The sequence below is a fragment of the Mesocricetus auratus genome, unplaced genomic scaffold (genome assembly GCF_017639785.1).
Source record: "Mesocricetus auratus isolate SY011 unplaced genomic scaffold, BCM_Maur_2.0 Super-Scaffold_6731, whole genome shotgun sequence".
In the NCBI taxonomy this organism is placed as follows: domain Eukaryota; kingdom Metazoa; phylum Chordata; class Mammalia; order Rodentia; family Cricetidae; genus Mesocricetus; species Mesocricetus auratus.
The window spans coordinates 4,850,590-4,867,822 of record NW_024429185.1 but is presented as its reverse complement, the minus strand read 5'-3'; the positions used below and the strand labels follow the sequence as shown (position 1 = coordinate 4,867,822).

General features: G+C 39.6%; 1 pseudogene; it reads right to left on the bottom strand.

Moving 5' to 3' along the window:
- LOC121139137 overlaps positions 1–1,511 on the bottom strand; it is a 30,788-nt pseudogene extending 29,277 nt beyond the window's left edge.
- Between the last annotated feature and the right edge of the window lie 15,722 nt (positions 1,512–17,233).

The window sequence follows — 17,233 nt, the reverse complement described above, 5'->3', positions numbered from 1 at the left end:
CTTCTCTCTAAGAGGAATGCCTTGCAAACACAAAAACACTACTTGACATTGACAGACATGGATTGGTGCTAATTATATCAAAACACTTAAAGCTGTGCTTGTCTACACTATTGATCCTCTTTAAAACTTCCAGGACACATTCAAAATTCTTAAGAGAAATATTTGTATCTGACTGCACATGAAAACTATCTTCTATGTTGTGTTGAAATTTGATCGGGCTCTTCAGTATTATGGTCTTCCAAACTGTAGCCTAAAATATAATACCAAAAAATGTATGAGACATTTCAGAATATATATAAAAATTAAATTACTATTTCAGTGTACCTTGGAACCATGACTGATTTATTAACCTCATTCTTTCTGTTTTTCAATCAAAATTACATAAGAGAATCAATTACTGAGAAAACATTGTCTCTTTATTTTAAAAAATGAGGTAAAATTCACAGTCTTACCTATATCAGTGAGGTTCTTGTAAGTATCCAGCACCACATCTTTGTAGAGATTCTTCTGGGATGGATCCAGCAAAGCCCACTTATCCGGAGTGAAATTTACATGAACATCATCGTACATCACTGAATTCTAAAATATCCCATATATATGTTCAAAAGAAAGCATGATACTGACAACACTGTAAATGTATACTTCTTTGACAATATATTTATAAAATTCTGGTGCTTCTTCTCACACTTATTCTGTGACACAGAAGTTTTAATATAATCACCAAGTCATTATAGCAGGAAACTAATGAGACACACATATGTCATTTCTGCATATTTTGAATAGGCTATAGCCCTGCAAGAGAAATGCCTAATAACATATAAAGAGAACAACAAGCAAACAGATCAACAACACTGATCACACATTAGAGAACTCATGAAAATTACTAACTAGAAAAAAGATGGGGAAGGTGGTTGTTTCGGCTGATGCCCTTTATCCCAGCACCCAGGAGGCACTGGCAGGTGTATTTCAGCTGTGGGACAATCTATTTGTACACTATTAATATGTATTATACTCAATGCTTAATAAAGAGCTCACTGGCCCATAGCTGAGTAGGAAGTTAGGTGAGAAAACCAGCTAAGAGGGTGCTGGGGGAAGAAGGGTGGAGCCAGAGAGAAGAGTCACCAGAGGCAGAGAGAGAAGCAAGCTGGAAATGATGCACTGAGAAAATGTGCCCAGCCACATGGCAAGGCATAGATAAGAAGTATGGGTTAATTTAAATGTAAGAGATAGTGACAAGTCTGAGCTATCAGCTGAACATTTATAATTTTAAGATTCCATGTTCGCTATTTGGGAGTGGGTGGTTGGTATAGGAAAATTCCACCTATATATGGCATTTCCACAAATGTCCTAACAAAGCCTTAAAAAGCTTCTAAACACATACAACATTGTCAAACTCAGCTTCCTAGTCACGTGTTTTTCTTGCTGAGTCCAGTACCAAGATAGGACTCCCAGCAGCTCCCTGCAGCAAAATCCAGTTACCAGGCACTATAGAAACGTAGTAAGCTAAGCTACACTAGCAGCGATTCACAGAGCAGTTTAAGATTCACTTCGTTTGGTGCGACCCCCGGGAAGGGACCCCCGACCTGCGGGGGTGAGGTGATGAGGGTCGCTACTAATTTAGTGGGTCTTCACGAGCAGATCCGATCTGGAAAGTGAACTTCAAGAGGTTAATGGAAACAGGCTCAAGACAACGTTTGCTGATCAAGAGCCTTTATTTTTTGGGGCGCGCTGGAATTTATAGAGGAAGGACCTCAGGGGGTGGTACAAGCATGTCAATCAAGTCTCAATTCAAATATACACCAAATACGGTAAAGACAAAGCTGTAATTTTCCATCAGTCATTAGTTGCATTCCACAAATGCTTGTCAGCGTAAGTCAGGTGCAGGAATTAGGGAGGGGTAGGAAGTGTACAGCAGAACGCTATAATCTTGTTAACAAAGACAATTGCTCTGTAAGGGTATTTCCCCTGGCTAGGCGGGTGGGCTGCCCTGTGTAAATTTAACTTTAATGGTTAGCCTTTTCCTTTGTCTCAAGGGCATGTGTGCTCGCAGTCACGTAGGCGGAAGGCCAAGAAACGGTTGACAGACTCCATTTTGTTCAAGGTTCTAGCAGTCCCCAACAGTTTGGTTAGGAAGACATTACATATATTCAATAAAAAGGGATTGAGAAAGAAAATTCAGTAAACAGGTCACAGTGTGTTCAAAATACACATAGGCTTGAGAGGGAAAAGAGAAGGTACGTACATACATACATACATACATACACACACACACACACACACACACACACACACACACACAGAGAGTTTTAAAATAATTAAGAAAAGCCTGTATTAAGAGATTAAAGTAATAGAAAAGAAAAAAGCCACTTAAAGATGGGAAATACACATAGAGTCTGGATCTTATTGTACTGTGTTTAAATTTTTTGGCTGCTAAGAGACACTGGATAATGAAAGCTAATAAATTAAACCAACCTATATATTTTAGAAACATCCTGACGGTAAAACCTAAGTCAAGATGTATATTTCTTTGGGGGAGAGGTTATTCTTTTAACTCCATAGGAGATGAGAGGCAGTGGATTCATTCCAGGTTAAAGAAAACCAGGTTTGTTTGGGAAAGACCCCTTGAAATCCAGGCTGCAAACATAAAGAAAAACCCTACAAATCTACAAAATAGGCAATGTGTATTTTATTTAATCAAATATAAAACAAAATATCATCTTTAACTGACTTGTGCACACCACATATTCCATACTTGTAACGTATATTACCTTTAAAAGTTGATATATTTTCAGGAAGGAAACCAAATCTAATACAATATCTCAGAATGCCTCTGTTGTAGTTTGTGAGTTCTATATCCAAAACAACTTCAAGGCTGCTGGCTAAGAGGATCTAGCCTCATGAAATACTACAGTCAAAAAATAACAATTATTCTAATTTTTCTCAAGCTGTCCTCAAAGATGTCAGTGTCTCCAAACAACAGGAAGTAGTCTAGAGAATGGTTTCCACTTTCCAAAAATAAAGTTCATGGATGTTTATTATCATTTAAGGGAGATATCATGGATATCTTTCTAAAGAAAGAAAAGGGTGATATGATATAAAAATGATGAGGTAAAAGGGTAGGTTGCTGAATCTACTTTAATCCAAAGAAGCTATTAACATTAAATACTTTATATTGGTATGGAATTTTGTATAATGATAAAAATTTATGGTTATTTATACTGCATATGCATTTCTACTTTTAAGATATTTTTGAATATTGATACAAATTTAAGGTTATTTCCCTTATACAACTGCTTCTACTTTTGCTTAAGATATTACCTATACAATTCATATGTATGAAATGTGAAATTTTAGTCATTAAAAGCTGTTTAGGTTAATAAAGAAATACAGGTTATCCTGTCACCAAAAACTATGAAATTTATAGTCAGTTAGGTTTTCAGGGTTATACGGAGATATATTTCAGATAGATAGGCAATCTTCAAAAGTCAAAGACCTACAGAATATGACATTTAAAATGTTTTAATAACTTAGACTTTTCTTAACATGAGACAAATCTGCTCCTGGCAGAACTGATCTACTTCAAAAGAGGATGATGGCCATCGAAGAAACTCCATATAGAGTTTTCTTTCTTTATGGCAAAAGCTAGCTATTTGCACAAGAAACTGCCCTTGCCTCAACTGCTGACAGTGCACTGTCCAAACTGAATAAACAGGACACACACAAAAAGTGACCGCTGAACTTTGTTGAGACAGGGTAGGGCAGTCCTTCAAAATTTCCTTCTTTTAAAAAAAGTCTGTCAGACCCACAGCTAAGCACTGAGATGAAATCCTGGAATCCAGTTGCAGAGAGGAAGGAGTCATGAGCAAAGGGGTCAAGACCAACCTGGGGAAACCCAAAGAAACAGCTGACCTGAGCAAGTGTGAGCTCATGGACCCGAGTCAGACAGCTGGGGAACCAGCATAGCACAGAACCAGGTTCCCTAAACATGGGTGTCAGTTAGGAGGTCAGGGCAATCTATGCGGCCTCTGGCAATGGAACCAGTATTTATCCTTAGTGCATGAATGGACTTTGGGAGTTCATTCCGGCTCTCTCTCAGCTTAGATACACAAGGGAGGGCCTAGGCCCTGTCTCAAATGAGATGACAGACTTTGGTGATGCCCATAGAAGGCCTCACTCTCCCTGGGGAGTAGATGGGGGGTAGGATGGGGGTTGGTAGGGGACATGGGAGGATGGAAGAGAAACGGAACTGGGATTGATATGTAAAATAAGCTTGTTTCTAATTTAAATTAAAAAAGAAAAAAAGGCTGTCAAATATTTTAAGTCTGTAGGCCATAGTTAGTTCCCTTGATATCACAGAAGAACCTAAGGTGACTGTCCACACAGTCAGATGTCCTTGTCATTAGGTAACATTTCACCCTTCTGAGGTCTTTGATGGAGTTGAAGACTAGATAGTTACAGTTTTACTTAGTTATGATAGAAGGTAAATTAGGTAGAAAACTTTGGAGACAAAAAGATAAGATAGAAAATGGAGTATTTTCTCTAATTTTTCCAAATAGAAATGAAGTAGATACTGTATCTATAATTCTTACTTGATAACTATGTTTGTTACAGTTTGTTACACATAGTTTTACTAAGTTAAAGCAAACCCTTCCTTTTACTTAGACACAAAGGGGGAAGGAAATGCTGTGGAACAATGATTTTGTACACTATAAATATGTGTACCTCGGGCTGGAGAGATGGCTCAGAGGTTAGGAGCACTGACTGTTCTTCCAGAGATCCTGAGTTCAATTCCCAGCAACCACATGGTGGCTCACAACCATCTACAATGCAATCTGGTACCCTCCTCTGGCGTGTAGGCAGAACACTGTATATGTAATAAATAAATAAATCTTAAAAAAATAGGTTTAAAAAATATGTGTACCTCTCACTGGATAACACAGAGCTCAGTGGCTTATAGCTGTGCAGGAGGAAATTAGGAGGGAATACCAGACTAAGAGGATGCTGGGGGGAAGACGGATGGAGTTACGGTAAGGGGAGATTCACTAGAGATGCACAGAGAAGCAAGATGGACATACCATACTGAGAAAACTTAGCAAGCCATATGACAAAACACAGAAAAAATGTGGGTTAATTTAAATGTACGAGTTACTTATTAACAAGCCTGAGCTATCAGTCAAGCATTCACAAAGAATATTAAGATTCTGTGTTGGTTATTTGAGAGTGAATGGCTGGCATAGGAAAACTGTGCATACATATCTCATTGAATTGTATGACAGCATGAACTATGAAAAGAGTTCCAGAACTGAAAGAGTTACATATTAAGACCCTGTATCCCTTGCAAAATCAATCTAACAACCAGAAAACAACTCAAGAGATTTTTAGTAAGGTTTCTAAAAAAAATTGTGCATTCACTCCAATTCTGTATTCATCTTCCAGGAACCTGAAATGTCCCAGTTTAAAGCATACCATTAATAAGAAGTTGCTATAAGGGAATGAGTATTTTAACAGTTACAAAGAAACAGATGAAAATATTAGAAATATAAACGTTAAACATAAATTAACAGCAAATGACAGGAGAGATAACTGAGCAGTTAGGAGCTCAAATTCCATCTCCAATGAGGAATTTAATCCAGAAAGTCCCCTCCTACTGAAGATTCCATAAGCACTCCGAAGAAAGCCACCAAGGAGAGACAAGCATTCAAAGACATCATCCCATCTGGAAGATTTTCATTCAATTGCCTATATTCTGACCTTGGTCAATATAGATAGGGCCATAGCCATCCTACGAAGAAAATGCATTTAGTCTAGTTTCAAGGATCCTCATTGTCTACAACAACCCCTACACTGCTCAAATTTCTAAAGTCTCTTCAGATACCCAAGGCAATCTTGTGACTGTGAGTTCTTGTAAAATCAGAAAACAAGTTACATCTTTCCAATATGCAACGATGCAAAATACACATTTCCATTCCAAAAGAGAAGAATGGGTACATAGTGAGGAAAGATAGGACCAAGGCAAGGCTGACACCCAGCAGGGCAAACAGAAAATCTTGTAGCTCTGTCTCAGATACATAGGACTTCAGTTTTAAAGGGCTTTGATGGCTTTATCCCCAAAACTTCTCCTACACTTCTCTCTTTGTTTACTTCCACTCCCTATATGTATCTCTCCATGGCAGATGTCTCATAGTTTAAGTACCTAAGTGTCTTGCACTCTCAAAATGCAACACTAGCCTCATGTTCACAGCTGTGTGCAATGAGCTCTCACAGTTTCCTCACTGGGCTCTGACTCTGCCACACAAATGGCTGCTACAGTGCTGAACTGAAACCACAGATGAATAACACATGAATTTAAATTTTAAGTCTTTCTCCATTGCAAAACCAGAACAACATGGCTGATCCTTCCAAGTTTAGCTTCTAAATTTGGATGGACACTTCCATGCTTGGACCACATTTGTAGCAGGTTTGTATGAAGTTGCTTCCTGAGACTAGGAATTACTTTGCCTAATCCTTACATTAATTGAAGACTTAACAGAATGGACTCTTACCTTTAGGTACCTTGCTAAGCTTCCATTATAGAGCAAAGACCTTCTCTTTAATGGTGATAATCTCCTTGAAAATTCTGGTCTTTTTCAGCACTTAATTAACATATGAAGCCACCTAATGTTTTTATCTACAACTGACAGAATTTTCATTTATTTCTGCACCACATGCTACTTTTTCTCACTGTAGTCCTTAATTAGTAATCAGTAGTAACCATCCAACAGATTTAATATTCCATCAAAGAAAACAATCCAGTATTTTAAATTCAGACTTATTCAATTTTTCTGGGCTTGGAAAGAATTAGAAAGATTATGAACCAAAATATCACACAAATGTCCTCTAGCTTATTTTTCATGAATATCTATTTCCCAATGAAATCCAAGACCTGGACATCAACTCTGTGCATTACTCTCAACACTCACAACTTCCAAGTCCTATAAGGACAGCCACTTAATCTTTATTTACAGCTTTCAAAGACTTGTGGGACCCAAAGTTCTGGTTCCTATCACATCCCTCTAAAAGATGTTTACAGGTTCTACCTAGTTAAAAACAAAACAAAAAAACAAAACAAAACAAACAAAAAAACACTTTTGCTGTTCTGTTTTTGTTCTAACTTGCTTCTCTCCTGCTGTGATTAAATTCTCTAACCAAGAAAACATTTCAGTTAATAACCAGCTTTATTTGGCCAATTCTGTCAAATCACAGTCTATTATCTAGGAGCTTAGGCTAGCAACTCAAGTTAGCAACTGAAAGCAAAATCTATGGGCAATCATTGTCTCCTGGCTTTCTCTCTTGCTTGGTCACCGTATTATGTCCAGATAGCTCTTTTATCCAGCCCAGGCGCACTTACTTAAGGATATTGCAACCCTCAGTGGGGGAGCTTTCCCACTCAATCATCACAAACTCTCACAGACATAGCAGTTTCTGGCTACTAAAAATAAAACTACTATGAAGAGAGCTGAGCAAGTGTCCTTGTGGTAAGACACAGGTGCATATTTGGGGTATACGCCCAAGAGTGGTATAGGTGGGGCTTATTCCATAATTTCTGAGGATTACTATATTGATTACCAAAGTGGCTGTACGTGTCTGCATTCAGAAGAGTAGTGAATAGCTATTCCCCTTTATCCACATCCTCACCAGCATGGACTGTTACTTCTGTTACTGATCATACCCATCCTGACAGGTATAAGATGAAATCTCAAAGTAGTTTTGACTTACACTTCTTTGACAGATAAGGACGTGAAGAATTTTAAGTGTTCCTCAGCCATTTTAGATTCTTATGTTGAGAATTTTCTGTTTAGGTCTGTACCCCATTTAATACTGGATTATTTGCTTTGTTGATGTCTATTTTCTTGAGTTCTTTATTATCCTTAGAAGGGCAATCCAGAACCACAATAGACAAGCATCTTATATACTCACTTATAAGTGGATATTAGGTGTTAAGTAAAAAAAAAAATCACAGGACTGGGCAGTGCTGTCATACGCCTTCAATCCGAGCACTCAGGAGGCAGAGGCAGGTGGATCTCTGTGAGATGGAGGTCAGTCTGGTCTACAAGAGCTAGTTCCAGGACAGTCTCCAAAGCCACAGAGAAACCCTATTTTGAAAAAACAAAAAAGAAAAAAAAAGAATAATCACAGTACAATCCACAATCCACAGAACCAGAGAGATCCAGTAACCAGAACATCTGTATGGGAGGACCCATGAATCTCCCTGGTAAAAGGAAATAGACTAGATTTTGTGGGTAGATTGCTGGCAGGTGAGGATGGGAACAGGAAGGATCAGGTGAGTTAGATGATCAGAGGGAGGAGTACTGACAGAGACAACTGGAATAAGTGGGCTTTCATGGGTTGATGTTGCAGTGGAAATTTCTTGGAACCTCTGAGGTTTCCTAATTAGGACTCCTGGGAGTCAGGAATGTGAACCTGAACCAGCTGTCTTCTATAACCATGTAAGGTTCATAATGGTGGGACTGGCAAACCAATCCAGCCATAAAACATTTGAAAGATATTTTTTCTGATTGGAAGACACGCTGGGGCAATGGTGCTTCAGAGCTTCTGTAGTGGCCAATGAATGACTGTTCTAATTTGAGGTCCAAATGATGAGAAGGAGCCCATAAAGAATGCTACCTAAATGGTCAGAAGCTGAAAGTTGGATGGAACAGAGAACTATGGTAGAACCAAATGCAAATGAAAAAAAATCAATGAAATGATTCATGGACTGGTGCCTAGCCTAATAGAACCTTTCTCTGACAGCTGATAGGATCAGATGCAGAGATTCTCACCCAAACATTAGCTGGAGCTCTGGGAACCCTGCAGTAGAAGGAGGCATGGGAATTGTAGGAGCTAGAGGAGTCAAGAACACCAGGAGAACACAGCCCATAGACTCAGCTAAAAAGGGATCACAGAGGCTCACAGAGACAGAAGTGACAATCATAGGTCCTGCATGTGTCTGTGCCAGGTCTTCTGCACACATGCTCTAGTTGTGTGCTTTGGTGTGTTTGTGGGATGGAGATCCACCTGCTTCTGCCTTCCGAGTACTGGGATTAAAGTGTGCCACCACCAACTGGGTGTAGTTTGTTTTCTTTATGGCACTAGCTATCCTATTGGGCAAAGAAATTGCCCTTGTCTAAATTGCTGACAATTATTGTCCAAACTCACCAGAAGGACACAAAAAGGTGACTGCCTAAAATTGCCAAGACAAGGTAGGACAGTCCTTTAAAATTTTCCTGCTTCTGAATAAAGAGAGTCAGCTCTTCTAGGCCTGCAGGCCAAAGGTGGATAGCCCAGTGTTATAGAGGAACTTTGGCTGACTGCTTAGGCAGCCTGATGCCCATGTCATTAGGTAATATTTCAATATTTTGGGGTCTTTGTTCAAGTTAAAGACTAGATAGTTATACTTATAGTTTTCCTTTGTTATGATAGGAGGTAAATTAGGTACAAAACTTAGACATTAGATAAGATAGAAAAATATAGTATTTTCTCTAATTTTACCAAATGCAAACGGATTAGATATTGTTACTGTGATTCTTACCCGATAACTCTTTCTGTTATATATAGTTTCACTGTGCTAACGTTAAAACATTCCTTTTTATTTAGAAAAAAGGGAGAAATTCTGTGAAATAATCCTTCAACACGATATGAATATATACACTATCAATGACTAATTATGAATTGATTCATCAGTAGTCAAGCAGGAAGTAGAGGTAGGAAAGCCAGAGACACAGAGAATTCAGTGAGTCAGAGGAGAGTCCTCAGTGTTAAATTGTAAGAGCAAGTTCATAATAAGCTCAAGCAAATGGCCAAGCATTTGAAAGTAATATTAAACCTCTGAGTGATTATTTGAATCTGCTACAGGATGGGATGGGACAGAAAACCTTTCTCCTACAGTTACCAGTCTCCCCACATGTGTGTTGGGATCAGAATACAGGTAATTCCCTCTAAAAATATGTGCTGAGCCCCCTGCTAAGTCTCATAGTACTTTTTATCCAATAAACTGTCTTTCACAGAGTAAAAACCTGCTCCTCCTGCTCTGTGAAGGTAAAGACACTGAGCACACACCAAGACATGCCCTGTGGTCTCCCTCACAGCTTCCTGCAGGTGTATCAGAGGAGATCCCTAAAAAGAATCTGCAAGTTACCTTCTATTGGTGCTCCTGATTGCTAAGCCTTCCCAGAGTAACATGGTAGATAGGGCCCAGCCATCTGGATCTCAGGACATTAGCATCTCCCCTACTAGATGATCAGAGATCAAGTGACTCAGATCACACAGTCTTCCCAGCTCATGTCATCCAACCCAGCAGACAGAGCTCTAGTCTGGGACTTGGCATTTTACTAGAAATCCTTGTAATCCCCACGGCACTTCCTGTTCCTCTTCCAAGGCACAGGGTCCTTTGTGTGCACATTCCTTTACACACGCAGGGTTCAGCATAGTCAACCTATTGCTCCAGTGTTGTGAAGTCTTACAAACAGATAGTGCATTCCAACAGTAACTGTAATTATTGTTTAACTGCTGCTAAAGCAAAAAGAGGCCAGGAGTGAGAATACAATGAAGAGTAATGGTAGGGCTTGGAGGCAGTATAGAGACTGTGTACTTGATGTAGTTAAAATGTCCAAAATTGTTTTCAGAAGTTCAAACAGGCTTCATGGTCATGTGCTCCAGAGACTAGGGATTTGTATGAGATCATACCAGAGATTACTCCATACCATTTCTATCCACCAGAATCTTTTTTTTTTTTTTTTTTTTTTTGGTTTTTTCGAAACAGGGTTTCTCTGTGGCTTTGGAGGCTGTCCTGAAACTAGCTCTTGTAGACCAGGCTGGCCTCAAACTCACAGAGATCCGCCTGCCTCTGCCTCCCGAGTGCTGGGATTAAAGGCGTGCACCACCAACGCCCGGCCCACCAGAACATCTTAAACCAGGAAAATAACAGGGCCACAACATTTTACCCAGATCATCTCTTTTGGTTGAACTAGGGTAACAGCAGAAATTGGGTTTCATAACCAGGTCAGTTTTCTATCCAGTCTCTTGATTGCTCTGGTGTGTGAACCCCAAAAACGGACTGTCAGAACATTTTTGAACATCTAAAATTTACTACATAACTCCACACTGCTAATATCAATTATTGTCAAAGCAAAAAAGCCCTCATCTTGCTGGATGCCTCTCCCTTTCTGCACTGTCCCTACACCAGGTTCAATGTTGGTCAATGAGCTCAGTACTTGCATACACCACTCTTCATTTGTATGTTCCCAATAAAAGCCAGAGAACCTGGAGAACACTTATTCACTGGTCTCTTCTCCTTCTTACTGGCCAGTCAAGGTCATTAAGGGGAGTAGGAAGGAGTAGCAGGACTACTTCCCAGTCATGGGCAACAGAGGCAGGGTTAGGTGTTCACTGCAATTCTCAACTGCACAGTGTGAGGTAAGCCTATGATTCAGGGAACATTGCTCTAAATAGAAATAAAACCCAACAGCAATTGAGAGACAAGGAATCAAACTATGAATTACTGATGCTGAGATCTGTTACCTGACACAGAGTTACAGGTAATGGCCTGTTTCTCAAAACTCTCACCTGACTTAAATGTGTCAAGCAGGACTGAACATATATGCATAGAAGAGTACCCTAATTGTAAATTCAATATGCAATGGCTCAAGCTAACCTTCTCAAATTATATATGCACTAATCTGTTTTGTCTGCATTCACATGGCATGAATTCATTCATGCTGTGAAATCACAAAATCCCTTCTGCCTGCCACAATCAGGTCCTTTTACAGAATGGTGACTCCAGCAGCTGATTGCCTACCATGTTTCCCTCTGCAGTTTACACAATAGATTATTGCTCCTAGTCTCATTTTAAGGCAGAATTCATGGTCCACATGCAATTCCTTTTCCTGGGACTATAATAGCTGGTAGAATACATGATTCAAATGGATAATTTTAAAACATTGAGTTGGTACAGTCATTTAAGATTTTTAAAGGTGCAGCCTGATCTACAAGAGTTAGTTCCAGCACAGACTCCAAAGTCACAGAGAATCCCTGTCTCGAAAAACAAAAAACAACAACAACAAAAAAGAATTTTACAGATGTAATATAGGCCGGGAGTTGGTGGAGCACGCCTTTAATCCCAGCACTCGGGAGGCAGAGGCAGGTGGATCTCTGTGAGTTCGAGGCCAGCCTGGTCTACAGATCGAGTTCCAGGACAGCCTCCAAAACAATACAGAGAAACCCTGTCTCGAGAGAAAAAAAAAAAGATGTAATATAGAAGACAGCAAGGACATTGACCAGAAGAGTCACAGACCGGGATTGAGGCCACCAAGGTCAACATAAGAGAGCTTGTCTCAAAACATTTTTCTAAAAGGCTGGAAGTGCAGCAGTTCTAGAATTAATATATCTCCCCAGGGAGAAATCATTGAAAAAACCTGAGGAGGTTAATGAAGGAAAATCTGTGTAATTATACCATGCTTCCATCTATCACTAATGCTCGATGATGAGGAAGCCTAGAACAGATTTGCATTCCACATATGCTGCAATCCTTGAGTATCTTTTAGGTGAAGTCTTCAAGAAAAACCTTTAAACAATTTGAATAGGGACAGGAGAATGCAATTCTAGCCACTTAAGCGGATGGGACAGTTGTATACCAAACTCTTGTCAAATATATAATAGTAAAAAGTGCAGTCTTCATGGTAAATTGAATGCTTAGAGAAACAGAGCCAGGAAGAATGTCTTTAGGAACATATCTTTTAGGCAGCACATCTTTTTCAATGGGCAGATAAAAGAAACCACATCTGCATTATTCAAATTCTCTATGTGAACAGGACCGGTAGAATGAATTTGTGTATAAAGGAAGTGGATTTATTAGAATATCTTATAGGCTGTGGTCCAGCTAGTCCAACAATGGCTGTCTACTAATGGAAAGTTGAAGAAGACAGGAGTTGTTCAGTCCATGTGGCTGGATGTCTTAGCTGGTCTTCAGTATACACCAGAATTCTGAAGAATTTGTCTCAGATGAGAGTGAAGGAATGAACTTGGTAGCCAGAGCTAGGGCAAGAAGGTAAAGACAGACTTTCCTTCTTCAATATCCTTTATATGTACAGGCTGTTACCAGAAAGTGTGATCCAGATTAAAGTTGGATCTTATTCTTTGTTGGATTGTTTTTTGGTGTTTTAGAGACAGGGTTCATTTGGGTAACCGCGGAACTCATTCGGTAGACAAGACTGGCCTCAAACTCAGAAAATCTGACTGCTTCTGCCTTGAGTGCTGGCATTAAAGGTGTGTGCCACCACCAAGCTGTTAAAGGAAGATCTTCTCACCTCAAATGATGCAGATTAATGAAGGGTTTTTAATTTAAAATCTGTTAATATTGAAAAATCACCTCAAAGTGTAACTAATTTGCTGGGTTTTTTGTTATCCAGAGGTAAAGAGTTTGACTACCAAGAATAGACATCACAACAGCCAAGATAGAAACAAGGAAGATTTCTTACCTGCAGGAGGCACAGAGATGATGGGAATTCTTTCCTTTCCTTTCCTTCCTTCCTTCCTTCCTTCCTTCCTTCCTTCCTTCCTTCCTTCCTTCTTTTTTCTTTCCTTCTTTGCCTCTTTCTTCCTCTCTCCCTCCTTCCCTCCCTCCCCATCTCTCTCCCTTCCTTCTTTCTTTCTTTCTTTGAAAAATTTTTAGTTGGGTTTTTTTTTGTTTCTTTGAGACAGACTTTCTCTTTGGCTTTGGAAGCTGTCCTGAACCTAGGTCTTGTAGACCAGGCTGGTCTCGAACTCACGGAGATATACCTGCCTGTCTTCCATGTGCTGTGATTAAAGGCATGTATTACCAATGCCCAGCTGAGAATTATTTCCAAACGAATGCCTTTCCTAAACAGGGGAAGCATGGAGAATTTACTGAGGGAGTCTGGACACATTCACGTAGAGTTCTGCCTCTTCCTGAGCATACTGTAGAAGCAAACCCACTTCTGAGCATGGTAAGAATGTAAAAGAAGAAACATTTAAGGACATTCTTACCTCAGAGTCATGCAGGAACAAATATAATTTTATAAATGACGAAAAGAACTGCCTCACACATGTTTATCTTGTACCACAAGATCTTAGTGGAAAATCAAGTAAAGGACATTATGAAAGTAGACTGCCTTGGAGACCATGCTACCTGTCAATCTTGATGTTTGATGTAAAAGAAAGATGCATCAATGCCCCATTTCTCACAAATACAGAAAACACCAAGGAAAAGTCACTTAACAGCATAGTGTACTCTGCTCTTAACATCAGAACAACTCTGCTTTTGCCTGTGAGCAGGTAGGCTCAGATGAAGCCTACCACTGCTTCTACGCAAGACGAGAAGGAGTAATACAGAGGCCAGAAGAAGGGAGGGAATCCCAGGGTAGCAAATAGTTAGCTCCCATGTGTGTCTGAGCATTGAAAATGTGCTATCTGTAACAACACTCAATGCTCTTAAGTGCTGAGCAATCTCCCTAGGCCCCTTTGCTTGTGAGCCTAGCCTTTAATGGCTGAGACATCTCTCCAGCCCACTAAACCCCTTTGTAATTTAATTTTTCCATATATTTTTAATAAAATGATATTACCTCAATTTCCTCTTTTATCTCTTCCCTCTGTGTCTTCTCAAATACTTCCCTTCCAACTTCTTGTTAAGTATCTGTGAATAAGTATGCTGAAATACATGAGGATAACCTGCTGCATCAATTTTTGTTGGTTGTGCATATATTGTTTAAGGGCACTTTGTACTGGAGAAGCAGTTAAGGACCTCATCCCTGTCTAAGGCTAAGTATCTCAACTGAAAGAAAATTGGACTTTTTAATGATCATCAGGTGTCTGAGCCTGAATAGGGCTCCTTGAACAGGTAATATGATCAAGAATAGAAAACATGGGGTGGAAAATACCTTAGTAGTTGAGAGTACTTTAGATTCTTACAGAGCACCCAGATTCCATTCCCAGTATATATAGAAGTTTACTGTTATCTGTAATTCCAGTATCCCAGTTTCTGACACTATCTCCTGCCTATAAAGAGATGTGCACCATAAAAATTATTTTCAAGCTGTGTTTGGTAGAGCATTCTTTTAGTACCAGCACTCCAAACACAGAGGCAGGAAGATCACTGTAAGTTTTAAAGCTTGTGCTACACACACACACACACAGAGAGAGAGAGAGAGAGAGAGAGAGAGAGAGAGAGAGAGAGAGAGAGAGAGAGAGAGAGAGAGAGAGAGAGAGAGAGAGAGAGAGAGAGAGAGAGAGAGAGAGAGAGAGAGAGAGAGAGAGAGAGAGAGAGAGAGAGAGAGAGAGAGAGAGAGAGAGAGAGAGAGAGAGAACAAAACTGAATAACATTACACAAAAAGAGCATTGGAAAATTGGGACAATACATCTTAAAATCATTTCAGGTGTCTGCCACTGGTGCCCACGGAATTATTCTTGAAAATAAATAATGTTAAGTGTGAAAGCATATGTGATTAATCCCAGCCATTGGAAGGCAAAGATAGGCTGATATTCATGAATTTGAGGCATAGTGATTGACCCAGTCACTTCCCAAGTAAGACCCTTTACAAAAAGACCAAAATTTATTTTTTAATGCATATATGATTTTGAAATGCTTTCTTTGAGGCTAGATGTCATTCAATACCCCAATTGTCCTTTATTCACTAACTATACTATAATGCAATGTATATATGTATATATTGAGTCTTTATACTTCTCATATATTTAATCCTATGCCTTTGGACCATCATTCCTATTGTCTATAGAAGACAGAGTTTTCAAGTAATTTGATAGTGTTATGGTAAGAAATTAAGGAGACTGTTCTTAACAGGGTTGTTGTTTCATGGAAATCTAGACTTGACAATCTTGTGATCATTTCTAACTTCATACACAAAGGATTTATGCTACATGCTCTAGAGCTAAAGTTAAAAAACAAAACAAAACAAAAAACCAAAACTCCTCCCTAGTTTCTGTAGTTGGAAGGTGAGATTTTTTCAGTGTTCTGATCTTCCAGAGAACACTTCCATATACTTTTATTTCTATTGCTGTGATGAAACACACCACGTCCAAGGCAATTTATAGAAGAAAGCATTAAAGTGGGCTTACAGTCGCAGAGGGTTAGAGTCCATGAGGATGCTGTAAGCACGTGGCAGACGGAAAAGCTTAGAGCTCACATTGTAAGCCGCAAGAGGAGGTTGAGGGCACACTTGGCATGGTCAGAGGCCTTTGAAGCCTCAAAGCACACCCCATGGCATACCTTCTTCAAAAAGGGAATGCCTCTACTCCTTCCCAAACATGTCTACCAACTGCAGAAACTAGTATTCAAAATATGAGTCTGCGGCTGCTATTCTCATTTAACTACCATATGTTTTTCCAACTCTTTGATAGTGATAACTACTTTGTATCTGACCACATTCTCCCATATTCTTAAGTGACGCTGTTATCTTTCAAACATACAGTGGAACAGAATAAACATTCTTTTTCCTTAAAAAAAAAAAGGCTGTACGAGAACTGGTTACAACAGCTGCTGTTCTTCCAAAGGACTAATACCCCCACCTCTAAAATGGTTGGCAGACAAATCTATATAGTTTGGGCAGTGGCCTTTCACAACAGAGAAACTGTAGGCTTCAGAACAGCTGGTACAGGAGCAACCAAATACTCTGCATGTTGTAAAATCAACATGTATTTGCTGTTAAAAAGAAATCTGGAAGCTGGGCGGTGGTGGTGCACACCTTTAATCCCAGCACTCGGAAGGCAGAGGCATGCGGATCTCTGTGAACTCGAGGCCGGGCTGGACCGACAGCATCCAAAACAATAGAGAGAAACCCTGTCTTGTAAAAACAAAAACAAAAAAAAATCTGGAAAATGAAGAATGGTAACAGATCTAAGAGCTGCGACTAAGGTGAGTCAGCCAATGGGCTTTCTATGGTCTGGAAATCCTTTGCCTTCTCCATAACGTAAAGCACATACTCTTTTTATTTTTTCCTTTTCTTTTTATTCTTTAAATTAGAAACAAACTTGCTTTACAGGTCAATCCCAGTTCCCTCTCCTCCTCCCCTGCTCTCCACCACCCCTTATCCTATCCTCTTCCTGTTGCCCAGGGAGGATGAGGCCTTCCTCGTGGGATCTTAAAAGTCTGTCATATCACTTGGAGCAGGGCCTAGGCCCTACCCCATGAGTCTAGACTGAGAGAGTATCCTTCTAGGTGGAATCG